This window comes from Gossypium hirsutum, mitochondrion (genome assembly GCF_007990345.1).
Source record: "Gossypium hirsutum mitochondrion, complete genome".
NCBI classification, from domain to species: domain Eukaryota; kingdom Viridiplantae; phylum Streptophyta; class Magnoliopsida; order Malvales; family Malvaceae; genus Gossypium; species Gossypium hirsutum.
Window position 1 is genome coordinate 414938 of NC_027406.1, and position 22045 is coordinate 436982.

The 22045-nt window shown below is 45.9% G+C and overlaps 3 non-coding genes across 3 annotated transcripts; all 3 read left to right on the forward strand.

Annotated features, from left to right (window-relative positions):
- Nucleotides 1-8910: 8910 nt before the first annotated feature.
- Nucleotides 8911-8998, forward strand: trnS-GCU. The gene has a single exon. It is a non-coding gene; the product is annotated as a tRNA-Ser (tRNA).
- Nucleotides 8999-9345: 347 nt separating this feature from the next.
- trnF-GAA lies at nt 9346-9419 on the forward strand. The gene has a single exon. It is a non-coding gene; the product is annotated as a tRNA-Phe (tRNA).
- A 220-nt stretch (nt 9420-9639) lies between these two features.
- On the forward strand, nt 9640-9714 carry trnP-UGG. Its single transcript has one exon. It is a non-coding gene; the product is annotated as a tRNA-Pro (tRNA).
- The last annotated feature ends 12331 nt before the right edge of the window (nt 9715-22045 follow it).

Genomic DNA, 22045 nt, shown 5'->3' on the forward strand with positions numbered 1-22045 from the left:
ACCCTATCGCTAAGGCCTCATATTCTGAACTGTTATTAGAGCATGGAAACGCAAATTTAAACAATAAAGATGTTGACTCTCCTTTTGGTGATTTCAAAACTATTCCTACACCACCTTCTTCCTTGGCTGTGGATGATTCATAAAAGTATAAGGTCCATTGCCCATCTTCTACTGTTGCAATCTGTTCTATCTCACCAGGAATTTCTTCAGAAAGCTCGATAGAGTCTTTTGATGGGCCAGTAGATCTGCAAAAACTTGACCCTTTATCGCTTTGGGAGTGACACACATTCTATGTCAAATTCTGACAGCTGTAACAACCATCGCGCTGTCCTTCCCGATAGGGCTGGCCTTGACAGCAAGTACCTTATCGGATTAGCCCCCACAACCAACTTTATCTTGTGCGCCAGCATATAATGTCTTAACTTTTGGGCTGCATATAAATAATATAATATATAAGCGCTAAACAATTTATCTCTGCTTTAGTGTATCTAGCTTCAGCTTCTTTGAGAATTCGACTAGCATAATAGATTGGCTTTTCTTGACCATTTTGATCATCCTGTGCTAGCACTATTCCGATAGCATTATCATTGAAAGCAAGATATAGCTTAAGTTCCTTACCTGCTATTGGAGCCATCATCACTGGGGCGTTCGCTAAGGTCTCCTTGATTTTCGCAAAGGCTTGTCGATGGACCTCTTCCCATTTGTACTCCACCTTTTTCTTTAGCAATTCCATAAGAGGGGCCGATAAGGCTGCTAACCCTGGTAAGAACCTTCTCAAGTAGGAAGCTTTTCCTAAAAATGACTTCAACTTTTTCGCTGAGGTTGGCTCTGGCATATCGAGCACCGCTTTTGCTTTAGCTGGGTCTACATTCATGCCTTGTCGATTCACCAAATAACCAAGAAATTTCCCATATGTTACTCCGAAGGCGCACTTCATCGGGTTCTCATCTTCAGCTTGTATTCTCTGCATCTCTGTAGGACTCGACGAAGCACTTCCACATGATCTTTCTTTTGCTTGGATTTCACTACTATGTCATCAACGTAATCCTCCAATTCCTCATGCATCATATCATGAAAAATAGCAGTCATAGCACGTTGATAAGTAGCACCAGCATTCTTTAAACCAAAAGGCATCACTGTGTAATAGTTGTTACCTTTCGGAGTTCAGAAGGCAGTCTTTTCCGCATCCACAGGGTTCATCTTGATTTGGTTATAGCCGCTATACTCATCCATGAATGAGAACATCTCATGCCCAGCTGTTGCGTCTATGAGCAGATCAAAGGGAAGTCATCTTTCGGACAAGCTTTGCTAATCCGTGGACTAAGGGATGTAGGCCTAGGAAAACTGGAAATCAAGTTCTCGGCGGGAAGGGAAGCCCGGCTGTTCGTGTCGGTAGGTGAACGAAGTCAATCCCGGGGTGGAAGCCCAAGCAGCTATACTGGTATGGGTAGGCTTTCCACTCGCTTAGCTCGCCACTGGCGTGGATCGGCGTATCTGGTTCGACTAGGGCGCTTGAGAGCGAAAACACTTCCCCAGTTTAGATCGATTTTTCGTTAGTTAAGCCCTGCTGGCTGTGAAAACATCGCCCACGCAATGTAACGAACATGGGCAATGAAGGAAGTATCGATAGTAGCATCAGAAACATCGCTGGTTTCATTACTGTGGTAGACCAAACCTATCGCTTCGGGTCGAAGCCAGGTTTCATTCGAGAGGACTTAGTCTCGTTCCCATAGTTGCCCCCCAGAAACTGGGTTTCACCTCTTCCCTGTACTACCAAAAACCAGAGGCCCAATTCCCGAGGCATAGCCAAGCAAGACCCCACGGCTCAGTAGGGGGGACAATAGCAAGAAATCCCTTAGCTCGGCAATATGCTTTTGGTTGACCTGTGCCTGTTTGAATCTCTAGGTTCCGAGTGAATATCGCTCATTTCGAGCATTTAGACCAGAGAGCCCCGAACGGGATATGGTCAAAATCAAGTTGCGAGTAGGGCGGTAAGGAGACGGGGGGAAGGAAGGGAAAGGCAAAGCTTAGGACTTGCCCGGAGCGGAGAGAAAGCAGATATAGAAGAAGAAAGAAAAGACTTAAAAAGAAACTCCAGGAAAGGCAATTTTTCGAGATGATGCCCTTAGAACTCCAACCTTTATCCAACCAACTGGACCTCAATCCAGAACTCCTACTTGATATTAAGCTTTCGCCCCCTCGATTCAAAAAGGTACTAGGCGGGATGTAAGAGATTCAGAGATTGCATTTCTATTTATCCTTACCACATTCAATTAAAAGGAACTTCAAGGAGGACTACTTTCAAACTAGTTTTTCCTCGCCTTGATGGATTTGACTTTCCCAGCTTATTACTAGCACACTCAAAGAGGGGAATACATATGACTAAAAGCCTAAAAAAAATATCCACCACTTAGGAAAAGCACTAGTCGAGGCACTGGGATATAGGGGAAAGACTCCATTTTTGGTAGGGTTTCCTAACGTTCAACCGAGAATCTAACCTATCAACAGAAAAAACAAGCGGGGTTGATTCATTTGCAACAGGTACTCGTATTTTTACGGGTAGTAAAAGGGGTTCACTCTTCTCCTTAACTTCAGAGTTTTCGTAGCTTTCTTTCACTCCTGGTAATCATACTAAAAGGCTAGCTCGATAAAATAAAGGGATATTTAAGGGGCTATTTTATCATGCTTTCTAACTGGCTTACTTACTCACCTCCTTTAATACAGCGGTTTACGCGAGAAGGGACAAGGCAGGATGGATGGCCTAGGAACTATGCAACTACAACCTACTAGCTGGACCCTATTCGCGCTCGCTTAGATCAGCATTCAAGGGACGAAATTACTTAGAGTAGTATTAAGAAGCCAGGGACTTCTGATACAATTCCAAAAGGCACTACTGCTACAATAGCAGCAAGGACGAAGTAAGGGAGAATAACTACTCTCGGGTACAGCCAGCCTTTCTGCAATCGATACGCTCGCCCCTTTTGATATAATGAAGCCTTTCTTTCCGTGCAGTGTGATCGAGTTCTTTCCTTTCTTTCTTTTGAGGAATAGTCAAGATGAGCTGGAAGGGAAAGAAGGATCACAACGACCGACGTAATTGATTTAACATTCTGGTTAGGTTTCATCAGCCTGGTTAGAGGTTTGCCTGAGGGCTGCGTGCGTTTATAGTCTTTATACTCTCCGGCCTTGTCCCATGCATCAGGTTTTTTTACCTTACCTTTAGGGGTGGTCGACATTGCTTCTTTGCCTGGTTCGTACTTACTTGCGGAGCGAGCAAAAGCGTACTTTGGGGCCTGGCTCTGCAGTGCCTTATTTGATTGGTGGGGCATCTTGGATAGGGTTTAGTCTTCTTTTTTCTTTTCCGAGAGATCGTGTTCTTGTTACTGCCCTGCCATAAGAGCATTGAGGCTGTCACAGGTCAACAACAAGGGGTTCGATTTCCGACTCCATACCCTTCTTTTGGCTGACGTGCCCCCCCTTTGTGTGCTTTCGCCCTCTCAACATTGCCGCCCTCAGATCTAAGGGAAGACAAGCATATAGTTTCCCTAAAAGAAGGGCCAGTCCATTTAAGCGCAAGATACTACCTAACGTTGGAGGACATAGACTGAGCAGTGTCTTCGGGGTTTATCGTAAATAAGGTAAGGTAAGATTGGTTTCAACTAGCATATGGGCACGGTTGAGCACCGAGTCCTTAGCAATGGACTGCCCAGTGTGTAGGAGAAGGATGTTGTCGACGCTTATTGCTCGTGACGACCCTGCCGCCACGTAAGGAGACTAATCACCTCTGACAGAAGTTCGCGGGCTGCTGAAGGAAACTAACCAAAGCAAGCGCCTTTCGAAATGATCTGGTACGACAATTTATAGGGCTTTTCTCATAAATGTTCAGTCAGGCCTAGATCGAAAGGTTGCCCCAGCCGGCAGTGAAAAAAATCATCATCAACGATGATTCGAAATCATATGTCAATTCCTACAGAGCAGGGGGTGTATCGAAGCATACATCCTAAGTCGGGGCATCCTGAGCCAATGCCAAAAGTTTTTTATGGTCGAAACACTCGACCCTCAAGCTACTAATCCGACCTGGTATCGTCCCATACATTAAGGGGACCCCTGTTTTTGAGCTGACGCTTGATAAGGACAGGTAGCTGTAAAGGTTATTACCGTACTGCCTCAATCACCTCCTTGAAAGGGTCTCATCCTCCTCCGAACCTTTGTAATTGGCTTCGACCGTAGTCTGAATCTTTGGCCGCCTCTCGTGTGTCTCCTTCAAAATATCTAAATTGTTTTCTACTGGCCGGCGTCCTTAGCTTAGGAGGTCTTCTTCGAGATGTAATTGACTGCTAAATCATGTCTCCTCCTTGAGAAAGCTGGCTTGCATAACATAACAAGAGAAGCGCGTAATTGCTCTAAGTGCGAGCGCGCGCGCTACTACTACATCATAAATAAAAAAGAGGTGACAAAGCACAATTAGTGTAACATAAGGGAAAGCAGCTAGCGCGAAAGTAGCCGCCCCTCTTTGATTGTGCACAACCCCCGCCACGAGACACCTAATCGAAGAAGCGCCTTCCTGCCCGAGAAAGTCAAAGCCCTATTTCTTCTTTCATTCTTGATGTACCCAAGATTGATGTCAGTTTCTTCCTATGGGTCTACCCACTTGATCGTTCTTCTTGTTCATTTTTCTATTTAGAGAGGGGGCACATTGGGATCTGACTCTCATTATGGGCTCGCTTTCCTGGGGTGGGAAAGGCTCGCGGGCTGGGCGTAGACTAGTCTGTTCAGGTGTGGATCCCTAAAGCTAAAAACGGAACTTAGGTTCCGACTGACTACATCAGAAGCGAAATCCTCAACTGAAAAAACAATGCGAGCTGTGACGGGGTTGCCTTAGCGGGTACATATGACAGGAATCAAACCATAGCCTGAGTCGATCGAGTGAGGATAAGCTACCTACCTTTTTTCAGGGCCAGATCTTGATGTAGAAAGGCAGTCTTGACTTCGGCCTTGAGGTGGGCTAACTCTTGAAGCGGATCAATTCCTTTGTATCGAGGGACTGGCGATTGTGGTGTCTTCGCATCCCCGTAGCGGTGAAGCTCTCTCTTGTTCTGGTTGAAAGTGAAGGCGAAGGAGAGTGAAGTGAATCGGTCCCGTCTACAGAGCATGCCACTATGCTTGACACATGCAATTGCTTTCCTTGGCACTCTAGTTAGTGACTTCTCTCCCCTCGCCCTCGGTGACCTACCTGGAGAGCTAACTGCAAAGAAGGAAGAACTACTTTTTTTCTTCTTCAGCACTCACTATCAGAGTCGGCAAGAGGAAGAAGAGTTTATGAAAGCATTTCCATAGGGGAGGAGCATTCGTTAGCTAATTCATCTTAGCCCTTTTTCTTCTTTTATTCTCTTTCTAGTGACTTTGAAAGAAGGTCTTTTCGCTAGCTTAGAGTAAGCCGGGAACCCCAAAAGAATTGGAATCCGGAAGTTCCTTCGTAGCCTAGTTAAGATCTTCCACTGCTACATGAACACTTCCCTTTCTCTGGTTCCTAGCCAAAGGCTTCCTTCTAGGGTTATAGAGAGAATGACTATTGATTGAGTGAGTTGCCCACCCACTAAACCACCTTTCGAGAAGACCGAGCTACCTTCCCTTCTGCCCTTTGTCCCGAGATTGAATGATTCTTCCCATCGGTCACTGAATCACCTTTCTTTTTTTTTTTTTTTCTCACTTCACTACCTTGATCCTCCCCTCTGGATGAACTCTCGGCTGATTCAACTCAAGGAAGCATCGCTTGAAGAAGAATAGTGGATTCAATAGCTGGGCTTAGGCCTTTAGACTCTTCCTACTGTCAAGCTAGTACCGGCTAAAGTCTTCTCTTAAAGTACTTTCCTTCTCTTTTTCATCACGTATAGAATTCCTTTTCTTCTTTCGACTTTCAGGTCTAGTGTGGGAGCTGTCCATATAGAGGCTTTTTTTGGAAATAGAAAGCTCTAAGTACTTTTTAAGCTCTTTTTTTTGTGCATTGCATGGCAGATTCCGTTAGTCTAAGAAAGCTCTTTGCTTTTGAGAGGCAGTGGAGATTCAGAGAAAAATTTCTTTCCGTTCTCGGGTTGGGTCAAATCCTTCTTATAAGTGTGAATTTTCCAAGTGGCAATGGCTACACAATAAAAAAATAATAGCAACAAGAGTCAGACTTGAACAAACCTTTATCTTTATCTTTTCCAGTTTGATCTTTTTACTTAACCATTTTTACCTTCAAAAAACCGAGCGAATCTGGCGGTCTTTCAAACATCCAAGTTGCCACTTTTCAGCTATTTTGAATGCATGAGACCCCCGCATTTAGGAACCTAGAAAGATCTCCAAGTACCTTTCTCTATCACATGCGAGCGGTAAGTTCATGAATTCCATCCTTCTTGCTCTGGTAGTTCTTCTCGGGCGGTACTCTTGCTCTTCCTGGCTCTAAGCCTGAAAGTCCTTCTTTTCCGGCTAGGAAGCGGATGAGTGGCCGTATTCGACACCTAAGGCTAGTGCGCTAACGGCTTGCTCTTGTTGAGATAGTTTTACATGTATTGCTTTCTACTTATTGATGCTTGCTTCACTTTGCCAAACACATATCTATGTATCACTCAGAAGCTAAAAGCTGTCAAGGCAGCTCTTGAAGCCAGGAAGACATATACCTAATTCTTTTAAGGAGAAGTCTTATAAGCCTGGTGTCGTGTAACCTCTCTACGAATAGAAAGGGTAGTGGGAAGGTAAGGGGATTTGCTTTTGCAAAGATCTCTTTCAGGCCTATAAACTACCTGTCCTCGACCAAGCCATTCAATCAATGCTTTCGGGTTTAAGAATCCTAAAAAACTCTTCCAAGATCCCCTTGCCTTTTCGCATCGAGTCTGATAGTACTAATCGGGGAAGTCTGCTTTGCTCTCCTTTCTTACCCCTTCGTAGACGGACCAAGAGCGGGCAATTATTCAACATCTGATATCCCGGTGGAGTAATCCGCCGATGAATAGCTGGTCTCTCTCGCTTCTATGGGCGGTGGGTAGGAAAGGATAAGCGGTGGTCGTTCGTAGGCTCACTCACCTCTAGCTCTTCTTCTTTGGGATGAAAAGCCCGTCCTTGCTGAACCTGTGTCAAATTCTTCGTCTGAATTGAATAGCTCATCGTCCTCGATTTGGTCACCTCAGTCTTCCTTGACCTTGGTTTAATCTGATTCCACGCGAACTGCTAATGCGTCTGTGGCTGGTTTAGGTGCCTCTCTTCTTTCTGATGTGGGAGCCCCTTTTTCCGTAAGCGAGAAGACTAGCACCATCCGACTCAACTGGTATTATTCATCTATATATAGATCGTGTGTGCTTTCTCCCCGATCGAATGACTTCGGTACCTTGCAGAACGACCTCTAAACATAAAAATGACGACTTCTGTCTGAAAAGCGTTCGATAAGTCAGTGGCCGGTCTAAATTAATGGGCGAAGATTAGAGGTTTGGTTTTTACGCAGCTGTACTCTAACTCTAAGCGCCCGCCTTTGAGAACAAAAAGTAGGATGAATTTCTTGCTTCCTTCCGTTTCGACGTCATCCGATCTTGTTTAGCAATTTGAAAAACTGAAGGAATTGATCGGGTCAAGGGAATTTATCCGCTCCCTAGCCTCCGATCGATTTCCTACCTTCGCCGTAATCTTTCCCACGCTAAGCATACTACTCCCGGGCAAGGTCATAAGAACCTTTGTGAATCCATCCCACGAAAAATCCGCCTCTATGATCCACGCCAAACACACGAGTTGAATGCTCTCCTTTATTTATTTAACCATGCCGCATACCCTTATAAGCTCAGCTTGGCCCCGGTCCCCCTTTCCAAGGCTCTCCCGTTTAATTAGTGCCGCTACCTCCTCCGAGCGATCATCTCTCGTCGTCCTTCCGGCTCGCATCTTTTCTTCTTTCATCGCGAGTGGTAGTACTCCTTCAGGTCTTGGCCTTGGCTGCACTTGTTCCCTCGCCGATAACTTAATTGGCTTATCATCCGTAGTCAAGCTCGGTTTGAACGATCAAATCAAATAGGGTCTTTTCCTCGATAGGCTTCCTTAGCATCCAACAATTTCAGCCTACGGAGTGGTGAATTAAACTAAAAAAGAGGAGAAGACTGGCCCCTAATAATCGGCAGAGCGAACCAAGAAAGCGAACAGGGATTTGATCGCCTACTAAAATGTCGGGCCGACGAAGGAAAGAAGGAGCAGGAATGGGAGTGAGATAGCTATCCGATAGAAATGCTAGACGCCGAGTGAGAGGGGGGGTTGCAGTACTGAGTTCATGGTTGAACAGACTGACTGCCAGGCTCGCATTCCTCTGGCTATCAACTTAACCTTGACCGAGTCCGCCATACCATACTATCCATACAGGGCAGGGCGGATTTCACTTTCATATATTTAAAAATGCTTTTTTTTTTCTAGCTAAGCTATTTGTTTGTTGCGCTGAGCGATTCAATTCATCAAGTAAAGGGGCTTGAAAGCTTTCCGGAGAGAGCTTTTTTTATAGAGAGAGAGGTGAGTAAGGGGCTTGCTTGCAGGCTAGCTCGTGCAATCAACGAAGCATTCCTTCGCCTTAGTAAGCCTTGCTAAGGTTCTCCGGGCACTACGGTAGGACGCGGATCGATCATGACGAGAATGGACTTCTCCGTAATGTAATGTAATAGAAGAAGAACAGTCCGGCGACCAGACGAAAGAGATATGAATTCAATTCGTCTGGGTCGGAGGCGCAAAGTTCATCATTCAGTGGTGGGGTCTTCATGGGCCTCGCCCGCTGATTTTGATGGCTTGGATGCTGGGGGGGTCTGGATAGAGTCTCGCTCATAGAGGAAGAGTTCGCGCGCTAGCGCGCTACGGCTTACGCGGATCAGATAGCCCTTCGGGCGCGCATCAAATTTCGATCAACAACTTGGAGGGATGGCTGAGTGGCTTAAGGCATTGGTTTGCTAAATCGACATACAATAAAATTGTATCATGGGTTCGAATCCCATTTCCTCCGGCACGGAAGTCTAACGGGCAGGCGAAATTACGTGAAAGAAAGAACCTCTTGGTGGAGTCCCCCGGAGGACAGAATAGCACTACTTAGTGAGACGGAGCGGAGAGCCCGTTGCGCGTTGTTTTTGTTTGACCGGCCTATCTTCTTTCTATTTCCTCCGGCCGTCCAGTCCCTGGACGGCTCTCGGTTCTTGAGCATGTTGGGAGATTAGGTGGCAGTTGAAAGAGCTGCTCGAAAGCTTGACGAACAAGCGAAAAAAGCCCTAACATATTAGTAAGGGGCTTTTCCCTTACTAGTAAAGTGGTAAGGTAGGGCGCTATTCGATGAAGAAAACTTACTTTAGGAAAGTGGTTCAGGTAGCTCAGCTGGTTAGAGCAAAGGACTGAAAATCCTTGTGTCAGTGGTTCGAATCCACTTCTAAGCGGGCGAAGGGTCCAAAGGACACGTAGCCGAGAGCGAGCCGGATTTTGAAATTCAAGTGAAAGAAGAAGGCAAAAAGCCGTATAGTGCGGGAGGCAGATTCAAAAATAAAAAAAGCGGTTGATTACTCGGATTGGTTCTCGCCCCCCTGTGCCCAAAAGGATGGGCGAGTTCGGTTCGAGTGTTCATCGATCGGGCGGATCTATATGCTTCGGGGGGTGAGACGAGGTGTAGCGCAGTCTGGTCAGCGCATCTGTTTTGGGTACAGAGGGCCATAGGTTCGAATCCTGTCACCTTGATGTGATGGGCTGAAATGCACAGCCCCGCAGCCTCGTTAGGCTCGCGAAAAAGACTTTTTCAACGAAGGCACAGATTTCATTGAAAAGGTACGGTGACGTATCAAGAGCAGTGCAGAAGGACCAACGACGATGAAGGTTACGAAGGAGAAGGAGGAACAGGAGGAGCTAATTCGGACGGAATCGAATAATTACGAGATAGACAATGAGACAAAGCCAAAAAAGGATAAAATTCATTTTCATTAAAAACCTAATAGTATCTTTGCTTACACTTGTTAGCATAGGATTTCTAGGAACAGAAAAAATCGCCGCAGAATGGATCTTTCTTATAGTAATTCTATTAATAAGTTTCATTATTTTATATCGGATGCAACTAGAAATAAATAAAAAAAAGAATTGGATTCTTTTGTTGCTAATCCATTTTTTGTTAGTGATTTTGGCTTTTATCTTACGCTCTTTCCTATCCGAGATGATTTCGACTTTGCTAGGAGTTTCTTTGGTTTTTTGCTTTTCTTCGGACTCGAGTGAGGGTGGAAACAGTCTTCCTGCTTTAGAATCCTCTTCGAGTTCCGAATCTCTAAATACGTTCAGGCAGATTTATGCCGCGGATTATGAACGAACGATATTCGAGAGGATAAGAGGTCTGGAGAACGCTCAATATTACAATCTTCCACCACAAACGCGGCCGGGGGAGTATGAAACCATTGTAAGAGCGCATTTTGATCAAGCCGTAAGTGTCGATCATCTCCGGTCCGCTATGGACATGGAGTATCGAGAGATACTTATTTTAGAGAAAAAGGCGCTCTTACAAGAAAGTCTTTTTTCGAATTGAATCTCGGAGGATAATCTAGCACGAATTATGGAACTCTCTCCATATAATAATATAAGGAAGGAAGCATATGATTTTTTAGAGGGGGAAGTTGATACTTTAGATCTTCGATCCGAAGAGCAAAGAAGAGAAATGGATGAACGACTTTCCTCTTTTTTGAGGACAATAAATCAGCATGGTAGAACTTCCAACATATACAGACGATTTTATTCACATTTTATAAACGAGGAGTTCCGTCGGCAACATGGATTGCCACTACCCTAAATTGATATACCGCAAAAAAGTATAAGATGATACATGGACGGGCTATAATACTGACTATGCATAGGACTACCCACGGAGCGGTGAAAAGACAGGATGTTTTCCGATGAAATGCTGAGGACTATAATGAGGAGGACGACAGACCCGGGGCCGGAGCAAGTTGGGTTGGGGTATAGAGCCGTAAGCGCGGTGGGGGGTGACAAAGGACGTGCTCGTACGGTTCATAGAAGGGTATGATCAACTCGTTGGTTGTCGGGAACTTAAACTCCTCTATATTCAAAATATGCCTTTCTAGGAGCATTACGATCTGCAGCTCAAATGGTCTCTTATGAAGTCTCTATTGGTCTTATTCTTATTGTGCGCCTTGTGAGCGCGTTTGGATCCGCGAAGGCAATCGCTCGGATGTTCCCCTAACCCAACCCGGGAACGGACCGGAGGGAACCGCAGCATGGGGAATGTCCGCGTCTCGTCGCAAGGCTCATTTTTTGTTGTGGGTCATAGGGTGGGTTTCGGGCGGGCAGCTTTATCTGATCAAGGGCCGGGGCACAAGGGTCCTGGTACTATCCAGGTGCGAAGAACCCCGGAGATGACTGCAATGAGCAGAAATATCACTCACTGGCCTAAACGACGAGCAAACACTCGAACGTGAGAGCAAGGGATCACCCAATGGACGAGCTCCAAGGAGGGAGGAGAGAGGGAGGCAAGAACCATGCTTTCAGAAAAGAAAAGTGGCGGTCCGAATCTTATCTGAACTGCGAGAATAACTGACTAAGCCATGCCATAAGGGTCATTCTCCAAACTGGACGGGGCCAAGCCTTTAGGTTGTTTAAGTAGGTTGGGTGACAGATCGGCCATAGGAGTACTCCGGGATATAAACCAGGGCAACTAATGTCGAGCATACGACGATGCCGCCCGTTTTCATTTCATGGAAGTCCCCGGCAGAGGAGAGGGCTGTAGGTGATGGCGCGTTTTTTTTGCTTCTTCTCTAGAGAGGGGCGCTGAAAGCATTCCTATTTGGTCGTGCATGGCAGCTTTTAGTATAAAAAAAAGGCGGTTTTCCGAAAAGGAACCAGCCCAGCCTCCTCAAGAAAGCTTGGCTTGGTAGGGGTGAGATCATTAGATCATTAGTGAAAGAAGGACCAACAACGATGAAGGTTACGAAGGAGAAGGAGGAGGAGCGCTGCCTACTCACTCGGACAATGCTCTGAACACGAGAGTGTGCAGTTCCGCCTCATGCTGAGTCACAGGCAGCGCCTCGGAAAGCACGGACGAGCTACATGCAGGGAAACTTGCACGTGTGGTTCTGGCCGGGGACCCCGGTATACTGTACTAATATGTGTAGGTCCCCGTAATTCGAGTGAGATTGTCATGGCGCAAAAGCAGATATGGTCTGGTATTCCCTTGTTTCCTGTATTGGTTATGTTCCTCATTTCTTGTCTAGCAGAAACTAATCGAGCTCCGTTTGATCTCCCAGAAGCGGAAGCTGAATTAGTTGCAGGCTATAATGTAGAATATGCGCGGGATGTGATCCTTAATAGTCCACTGTTGGCGGAAGCCAATGTCCCGGGGTCCCGGGGACTCATTCTGACTGAAACAAGGGGTGGGTCTTTACCAACTTCAAAATATTCTATTTTTGAAAAGCCAAAAAAGGTGAGCGCCTAGCGCGAGCCTTATTGAAAAGGCCCCTTACTATAGATGCCCCTGCAATCAAACAATCGGAAAGCCTTTTGACAACCTTACTAATAGAAAGGGGAAAAATGCGCTCAAACAACCTATCTTACTAATAATAATGAAGGCCCCTATCGTTGGTAAAGCTACAGCTCGAAAGCCGGCCTTACCTTTAGCAACAAGGGCGTTTAGGCTTTACTAATAGAATATATAGGGCTTTTCTTGCTTGTTTAGTAAAATCAAGCTTTTCATTTTGTTTTGATAGGAGTAGGTGCTTGCTGGGGCAGGGCACTCTTCATTCTTCATTCGAAACTAATGAATGTCGGGTCGGGGGTTTCTGCCTTGTTATCAAAAAGAGAGTTGGGTAAAGCAAACTCCCTCCTTGGACGAGCACGGGGCTTAGTCAAGTAGAACCGGGTTGCGCTGCTTGATGCTCCGATCGAAAACAAATCAGTGGGGCCATGCCGGTACGACTGAATATGCGTTAGAAAGGTCAATCCCTCCCCTACGACACCAAAAAAAACCGGGCCGAACTTCTAACAGCCCGCCCGCTTCCATAGAACAATATCGCGGCAACGTAGACCTAAGTAGTCATATTGGATCCTTGGGAACCATCACAAGTACGACCGGCCTATATTTGAACGAGAATGCCGTGTCGTCCAGCGGAGCCTAGAAGAAGGTGACTCGCGCAGACAGCTGACTCCTTTTCAATAGAAAGGAATAGCCAAACCAACCCAGCTGGCTGGTCAATCTCAGAGATCTTATCGGCCGGCAAACCGGAGACGGACGACCACGGTCCCGACCTTACCAGCACCGGAGGTGTACTAATCAATGAACCCCCGAAACCCACTTTCTTTTCTGACAAAATCAACCAAGCCTAACCGGTCACGACATGTTGTTGATATTGATTGAGTTTGAGGTGACCGAATCCATCCATAAACCTAGACCCCGGTAACCTTCGTAACCAAAGCGTCACGACAACATCCAAAGGTGACCTTTGGATTCTTAAGTAGGGGGGCGAGGAGCACGTAGGAATGCCGACCACTACATAAGCCACTAGTGGCTGAGAGAAAGCGAGCAGCACCTTGTATAGGTTGGGCGGAGCTTGAAGAAGCGAGCCCCTATCAGAGAAAGCCATTGCGCGCTAGCCTAGCTAGCTAGCGTTTTTCAGCTGGCTGTTATGTTAGTTGTAGCGCGCCTTCCCTCCTTCTCTCACTTTGGAAAGATTTAGCAGTATTTTCTTATGATGACCTGGTCGAGAGAGTACGATACATCGGTGTAAAAGATTGAGTGGGATCTGTGAGGTTGGTTTATAGTAAGGGCCCAGTTCCAGTATTTGAGGAAGCATGGCATAGAAAGCAGGGCATGTCATGGGTTGTAGGGAAGAGGTAACACGTGTACATGAAAGCAAAACGAGTTAGGGTTGGTTTGGCCAGTAGAAGCACGTGGAACATATGCACCAGCACGGCATCTAGGTGAGCAGCATTTCCATCAAACTTTGTGAGGTTCCCCCAGGATCCGGTGTATCCTTATTCAAAGAAGGATTGGACTCCAACTTCTCGTCCAAAGCCTGTGATGAGTGTGTCTAAAATAAAAGGCTCTTTATTTTGAACCGAAGCGCTCGCAAGAGGTAGATGATCCCCTTTAAAGAAGAAGGATTTTGTTCAACGGAGAAAGCCTTCTCCTCCCCGACCATGAATCTCTCTCTGTTGATCGTGACTGGAGGGTTCAGTCAAGCAATAATGAGGAAACTTTGACCTTGATTGAATGTGTTACACCTGACGAAAGAGGTTGATCATTCGAGAGCGTACTTATGTGATGAACTAACCTTTGTCGACTTCGAAAGGTGATCCATATATCATAATATCATAGGCCAGGCAATGGATGCTACTTAGTCTCTTCTTTTAACTTCTTCGTCAGAGGGAAGAGATAGCAGGAAGCTCTAAGGATTCTTAAACCTTCTCGCAGGGTGGCCGTCCGAGACTCTAGCCTGCTTGTTGGATGGATGGTGCCTCTTCAATTCATCTCTCAGAAAGAGAGGGACATGAGCGCGCAAAGCCCTAGCTAATGAACGAAAGAGCGCGCGTTACCTTGCTCTTGAGTTGAGCTGCAAGCTTAGAACTAGGAAAGGCGCAAAGGCTCTAATCAAGTAGGCACTCTAAAAGAAAGCTTTGAAAGCGGGCAGGAATGCGCCTTCTGGAGCTATTCCTTTGACTCTCAACTCATACTTAAAAAAAAAAAGCCATTTTTGTGGGGTTGATGTGTGATTGCCTATTGATGGACTTTCTCGGGCCTTTTTGCGTATCCTTTTTTGGTAGGTTTTTACTAGAAGAGGGAGTGTCGAGTCACATAAGAAGCGATTATTCTTGTTGAGGGCGCCTCCGCCCGTGGGCTTTGGAAAACTCTTTTGCTCTAACTCGGATAAGGTTCTTAAAGTAGCTGATGATCTCTTGTTCACTGTACGTACTGAAAAGAACAACAGAAAGCCGTAGCCAAATAGATCTTGCTTGAAGAAAGGAGCGTAGTTAGAAAAGAAAGGCAGAAAGACTCCTTTCATCACCCATCTTGGCCTTATGTTTCTCTGAGCCGCGAAAGCTCTCTCTTCTCTCTCTTACTTAATTAGTAGTTTGCTGTAATAAGAAAGGTGTTGCTATTCAACGATGCGGCAAATCATCTATTCCATAAAAACTCACTTAACACTTTCTCATTCACACCGCCCGACTAGTGCGCAATAAAGACCAAGGCAAAGCCTCTTATTTCGAATTCAAGAATTCTGAGGGAAGTGCTTATTCAATTGACCATGAGGCTCTACCCTTCCTTTCCTTACCGAATTCATTCTAGGCGAAAGAGTCTCGCGCCAGGAGCGCTGCTGTAAGCAGTTATGATCTCAAGCACCTAACCTTTGTTGTGAGGACTTATTCGCCATCGGCCGGTAATACCCGATTCGCGTAAAGAGAGGGCGCCCTACTAAATAGGGGCACTTAGCTTTCCCACGGAGGTCAGTGAGAAGCTTGTAAGTTCTGCTTTAAGCTATGGGCTTCCCTAGAGGGATGAGGTGGTCGTACCGCTTCTGGGACCACGATATGCACCACCAGGGGCTGTTTTTTCGACAGGAGTTTGATACCCTCCGCAGGTAAGCTTTTCTTCTGTGATATTTCCTTCTTCGTTTGTTTTGGGTCGCTCCATCACTCACTCCGCTATAAGAATTGAGTAAGCCGATCTCGACTTCTCATAGACTGGATTGTCAGAATCTGCTCGCAAACAAACTTGCTTCTTGCCCATGTACTCGTAAGGTATCCCTAAATCTTTAGCCTCTTCTTGATCAGGGTTTCCCCATTCCTTTAGTATTTCTAATAAATAGAAGCAGATATAGTTAACCGAAGGCCTTTTGACTGTTATAGTTTCTCTCTTGGACTCTTCTCACGAATTGGATTCGAACCACCACAACCAAGAAGGCCCTACTTGACCAAGCAAATAGTAGATCGTGAGTTCTTAGGAACACACACACCTCTATTAGGGGATCGGCTCGAACGCTGAACTTACCACTTTGAGCCCCCGATAGAAGGCTTTCCTAACAAAAGATGTCTCTCCAAAAGTCTGAAACCTAAACCTCCGAATCCGAATAATGTGCCGTGCTGATCCTCTAAGAAAAGTTAAGTTCTGCAGAGTCACAAAGATCTTGATCCCCAAAAAGACTAAGGTGGTTCCAAGGCGAGGGAGAGTCCCTGATGTGCCCTGTACCTGGTCCTTGCTATCTCTTCTACGGCTTTCCGCCTCCTCTTCAGAAGCGACATCCTTTTGGTGACTTTATGGGCTAAATCGAATGAACGAAACCAAAGAGTCAGATTCGGGAAATCGGTAAACTAACCTACGGGAGTCTTAAAATCCGGTGGAACCGAAAGAACGCGAAGAAGGCCTGGGAAGCTTAAAGCATCAAGGACCACACGCGGAGCATCCATGAAGAGAAAGATTCAGCCGTGAAAATGCGGGCCGGCATCCTTAGAGCGAAAGGGACTTTCCTTTGGGGGGCTTTTTCCATATCTCCCGAGCTAACTCAGTATATATGGAACGAGAAGGACTTTTATGATATGACACAGGTCGAGGTCGAAATGGGGTGTATGTATTGTATTTCCCTCCTCACCGTAAGCTGCCTTGTCCCCCCTCAACTATAAAAAAGATACACATACCATGGACTCTGGCCTAAGGGCCTTCGTCCCCGCGCAATTCAGCTCTTCTATAACGGTAAGGAACCACCACTATCTTCTGGTTTTGAGGCAGAATTGGCATCGTGCTGCCAGAGGAAAGCGACTCTCGTACATTCGCTTTCTTCTGTTGGTAATATGTTTTCTTCATGTTCTTCTCCTAGTCTTTCGTTGACTGGTACAAGAATTCCTTGAAACCACTTTCTTTCTACTGGTTACCCTGTATTTCAAGAGTCAATACCGCAGTGAGGAATAGTGGCTCCTCCCTTTGTTTGGTATGACAACAGGTACTTTGGGGTCCTCCCCTCTAGCCCACACTAGCCCAACTCCATTCAAATTCCATCTTTCTTTAAGCTTTTTTGTCAACAGAAAGATCATAAGAATAGATTGCTTCCAGAATGCGCCGATAGGGAAGGCTCCGATGCGTCTCAATTTCTTTCATCTTTCCCCCCACCCACCGGTCGAATAAGCAGTGATTCCTGCTCGGCACTTGCTATAGAAGAAGCCGCAGCTAGCTTTAGTCTAGGCTAGCTGCGCCACAGCTTTCATCTCCCTAGAAATCGCCACTCGTAGCCCTTCACTTTGACTTGGGTGTGTGAAGCATATTCGATTGGAAGCTCTTCTTCACCGGGTTAAGCGACGGGAGTTTTAGGCTTGGCTTATCACCATATCCAACCCGAATCCCGTAGTCCGAAAGGAGAATTGGGCTACCTGAGACCAACTGATTATTCAAAACATGAGACTGCTTTCTTAGCAAAGCCTTGCTTGGCTCAACTTAGTCTCTATCTCTAAATGGTTAGACCCATACTTAAGCTTGCCTAGAATCTTGCTTCTGGGCTGCCCTATACCTCTATAGAAGTAGATGGAAACCCCATCCCCCTTTAAGAGGTCGAATTGCTTGTACAGCTAGCCCGCTACCTCTCTAATAAATCTTAGTAGTGACTATTTTCGATCCCATATCGAGGAAGTGAGCCAAAATGAGCCATCAGTACAGTATAGAAGATATAGGACTCCTTTCTTTTTTTCAGCTTAGCCACGTCGACCGGATCAATCCACTTTAGCTCGTTCCAAACTCGGTTGGATCTAGGATAGGACCGGTTAGCACAACTTCACTTACTTAGACGCCCAAGTTTCACACCAGACCTGCTTTACTTGTAATTTTCTTCGGTCTAGGCCGTTAATCCAACAGGTATCCACATAAGCCCTATGTTTCCTTATGACTCTTCTGTCTTTGCTTTGGTGACGGGGAGCTTTTTAGGAAAGTGTTAGAGCTATACTAGTTAAATAAAGGGAAGTCACGAAAATCTCATAACAATCAGACAGGTGGGATCATGCATTTTTCGGCCACCAGGCAAATCGGGAGAAGATGGCCGGGCTCTGTAAGCTCAACCTTATCGTGTCCTATGGAGTAAGGGAGGTTGTTCCATGCCAGAGCCATACCATAATGCTGCGGTCGGGCGCAACTCCTTCTTTTTCTTTTCTTTGCTGATTCCTCCTTCCTCAAACGGAGGTGGAGAGGTAGCTATTAGCCTTTTTCCTAGAGTATGTTCCGAAGTAACCCAGTCGTCGAGTCCTTCAGTTGGTTTAAAGATCGAATGAATGTGGCTTGGGGTTCCTTTTCTAGAACCATTCGCCCTAGCCGTAGCGCTTTCGGTTATGATTCCAAGTCTTAATGTAAAAAAGAGTGTGCCCACTTTATCCGCCTTGCAGCTTGTCAAGGAAGTCAAGAAGGACGAAGAAAGGTTTGTTGCCCAACATTTGTGAAACCCTCTCTTCTCGGGCGATAGGGTTTCCTCTTTAGACTCCGAGGCTCGAGTTTCTTTGTTGGTCGTAATTCTTACAGGGTGGAGGTCCCCTGGCGTAGTACAGAAAGAAAGTGGAAGAAAGTCTAATTTAGTACCTCGATGGTCTATTATACCTACTGTCATCTAATAGCAAAAGCCTATTAGCCTTTAGATACAACTCGCGCCCGGTATTACCGGGATCTTTGAGCGCTTCGATGACCCAAATAAGATCTTCTCGTGTGACATCAGTTCTTCCGCTTCTTGCGAACGCTAGATGCTGCCTTTACCGCTGGCTGGACTGGACGTCCCTCCTGTCTGCAGTCCGTCCTTTTAGTTAGATAGTCTAAAGCTGCTCCCTTCCAACACATCATTCTAGTCCGCTCGGGGCTCGCCGGTTACGTATGGCGAGTCCCATCGCTGCATTCTTTGACCGGCTTTGGTCGAGCAACCGCTACATTTCTTGAACGGCCACAGCCTACATAACTTTTCTCCCTCTTTTCAAGGAAGTTAGTCTCAGACCCTATGTAGTTCTCTGTCCCTTTTTATACAGTTCCTGACAGGTGCTCTTGTGGCTCTTCACTCCAGCCCTGAAGTATTCTGTGAGCCCAATCTCTTTCACATGGGCCCTCCCCCTCCCTCCGGACCGACAAGACCCCAGACCTAACGAGAGATCTCTCTCTCTCCCTCCCTTTCTTTTTGGGCCTAGGTTTCCGCTTTCTTTGAAACGAAACGGATTCTTTTGCCCTTAGCCTGTCGGTCGGCCCGGGCGCCCATGAGGTGTGGTCCGAACTCCCCCAATAATCACGGTCTACCCGCTTTCCTTTCGATCAGCTGCCCCTCAACCGCGTCAGAGGTATTTATTAATAACCCAAAGAAGGAAGAATCGAAACAGACCAACTCTATACTATAGGAACTTTCAGTTCCCAAGAGGGCCTTGAAATCGTCCATCTCTCAAGAAGGAATCCCGCACTCTATTCAGCTGGTGATATATGAACGAGTTGGTGGGATTTTCCCCAAATAAAGAGTCCAATTTCGATTGTAAGACATGAATTCGATACTCCCCGCCCCTGGGCGGTAGTATGTAGTCTCGAATCAGTCTGTTTCGATGGGCAGTCCAGAAGGGGTTTTGGTCTAATTCGTACATTCTGGTAAGAATGTCGCTTTTTAGACTTATTATTCGTTCTATTTCCGAATCGTCAACCGTGGGATTCCTCTGACCCAGGCGGTGGATCATTAGTCGATAAAACCTAAAGGCAAGATGCGAAGGTACGAGCTTGAAGTGTCCATAAGCTTGAAGCATATAGGGGCAGCGACCCCTTATTAGTAAAGTAAAGCTCCAAAAACGAGAGATTAACCTGCGGTGCAGATCTGACTCGACTAAGGCTCCGAAAGATCAGAGAAAGAAGAGCGTTTGATCTACTAATAGCGGCATAAGAACAGCAACTATACTGGCATTTGCTTCAACCTAAGCAAGACGCATTTTTGAGACATAGTGATCCATACTCTCTGTCGGGGGACCTAGGCTTGTGGCACTCCCTATCTCTTAAAGGCTTTCATAATCAATATCTCTTTCTTCTCAGGCACAGTTGCTTTCCTTGATTCGGGCACAGTGTCTTCGACAAATCGTTGTCTCAGTATCTGTCTCATCTCTGGTCCTGTGGGTTAGTAACCTTAGTCCAGTGTATCAGAAAGCACATCTGTCTTTCCGAGACATAAGGAGTTAGACTCTGCCGTGATATATGAGCAAGGTCAAAGCATAAAAACCAAAACGAATCTCGTTCAACCCCGCTCCTCGGCCTTCTTTAAAAGCCTTGTGACTCCCATCCCATCAAGTCAGGACCCAAACACTGAAACTAGCCTAGCCCCGGTTAGGCGGAGCTCAATCCTTTTTGTTAAGGTTCGGGAATCATACATCCCTTATCTGTGAGTCGAGAAAGATTTCCATCGCTGGCGTACTTGAAGCAGAAAGCTAAATTCAAAGAGAGGGAAAACCCCTCGATAGAAGGAGTGAGACTATACCCTTACCCTTATCTATGAAAGACCTGTTTAGAGGGAAGCAAGCCTATGACAGAGCGTACAAGCCGAAAGAAGCAACCAAACCTACCAAAGAAAGCTGGCATAAGCAAAGCAACTAAGAAGCCCATAATAAGGTCCCTCATAAGGCGCTGCTATGCATCTTTCTATAGTCCACTGGAACGAACTCACAACTCAATGGGATAATTCGAGGTGCATTCCTAGGGGAACTATAGTCTCGGTCAGAGCTGAGTTAACCATAGCTTTTGATCAATAGGGAAGAAGAGGAGGAGAGGAATAAGAATAAGCTTTCCATGGGAAAGAACGATAAAGACTTGTTGACTCTTCAAAGGGAAGAAGAAAGTAGTCTTAAGAAGAAAGATTTGATGGATAAGTTCGTCAAAATAGTGGATTTTCTTTGGGAGACGAAGTCCATTTCTAAAGAACTAACGCCCGAAGGGAAATTAAAAGAAGTAAGAAAGGCACTCTTGAACTCTACCTTTCAGTTTTCCTCAATGTACCGTTCTTGGATTCCCAAACCAAACAAACCTGGCCAGCTAAGACCCATTACACAGCCAGACAAAGCCGATCTCATCGTAATGGACGCCCTTCCCCAGAAAGAAAATATTGTTTTTGAGGATCTTTTTTTGACTCAATCCCACGGCTTTAGGAAAGGAAGAGGGCCGAGAAGAAAGGATAACTCAGAGCTTCAAGTAGCTTCCCAATGCTCGATGCACAGGAGAGGCGTTAGAACTATTAAGCAGGAAACCTCCGGATATAGGGTTGACATTCTAACGTGAAAACTCTTTTAACCAATTCTCTTTTTGACCTCTTGACGGAAGATCTATCAACACCTTCCTTGATCCATTGACTGATCAAAGAATTTCTCAAGGAATACTCAAGGGGATTTGGAGGACCAGCGAGGCGAGGGGAGTGAAAAGCCTCCAAGCTAGTAAAGGATTGGTTCTTCAACCGACGCAAAGACCTAGCGCTTTCCCCTTGAACTGGACTTGATTCCCGCACTTAGCTTAAGAGCTAAACTGCCGAAAGCCCTTTTCTATATAGTATCATCACAGCACCCGAAAAGCAGGGAAGGGAAAGGCTTACCGAACATGCCCGGCCCTAACTGAGTTAATTGATCAATCATCACCGCAACTTTGACTCTCAAACAGAAGAGACGGAAGAAGCGGAACATTTCATATAAGCAATCACCTATGCCCTAACAGCTTTCACCGAGTCTACCTTTAGAGCGACTTGCCCTCGAGTACAGGCTAACCAAAAGCTACAAGCGCACAGTTCGGCAAGCAAAGCAAACGGGAATCAATCAATCAAGACGCTGCATATAAAGAAGTGATCTACGACCTTCCCTAATTTCATGAGAACTCTTGCTCTTAGAAGTCAAAGAAAGCCTTAGAGCACGGAAACGGAACTATAAGTCCTAGCCCCGGAACAAGACAGATTGTCTTTGATCCTTATAACGGTTTGATAGAAAGAGCGAATAACCTGACTTGACTAAGAAAGAGTACAGGACCAAGACCGGAAAGTCACGCTTTGATCTCCTTTAGCAAGGAAAAAGC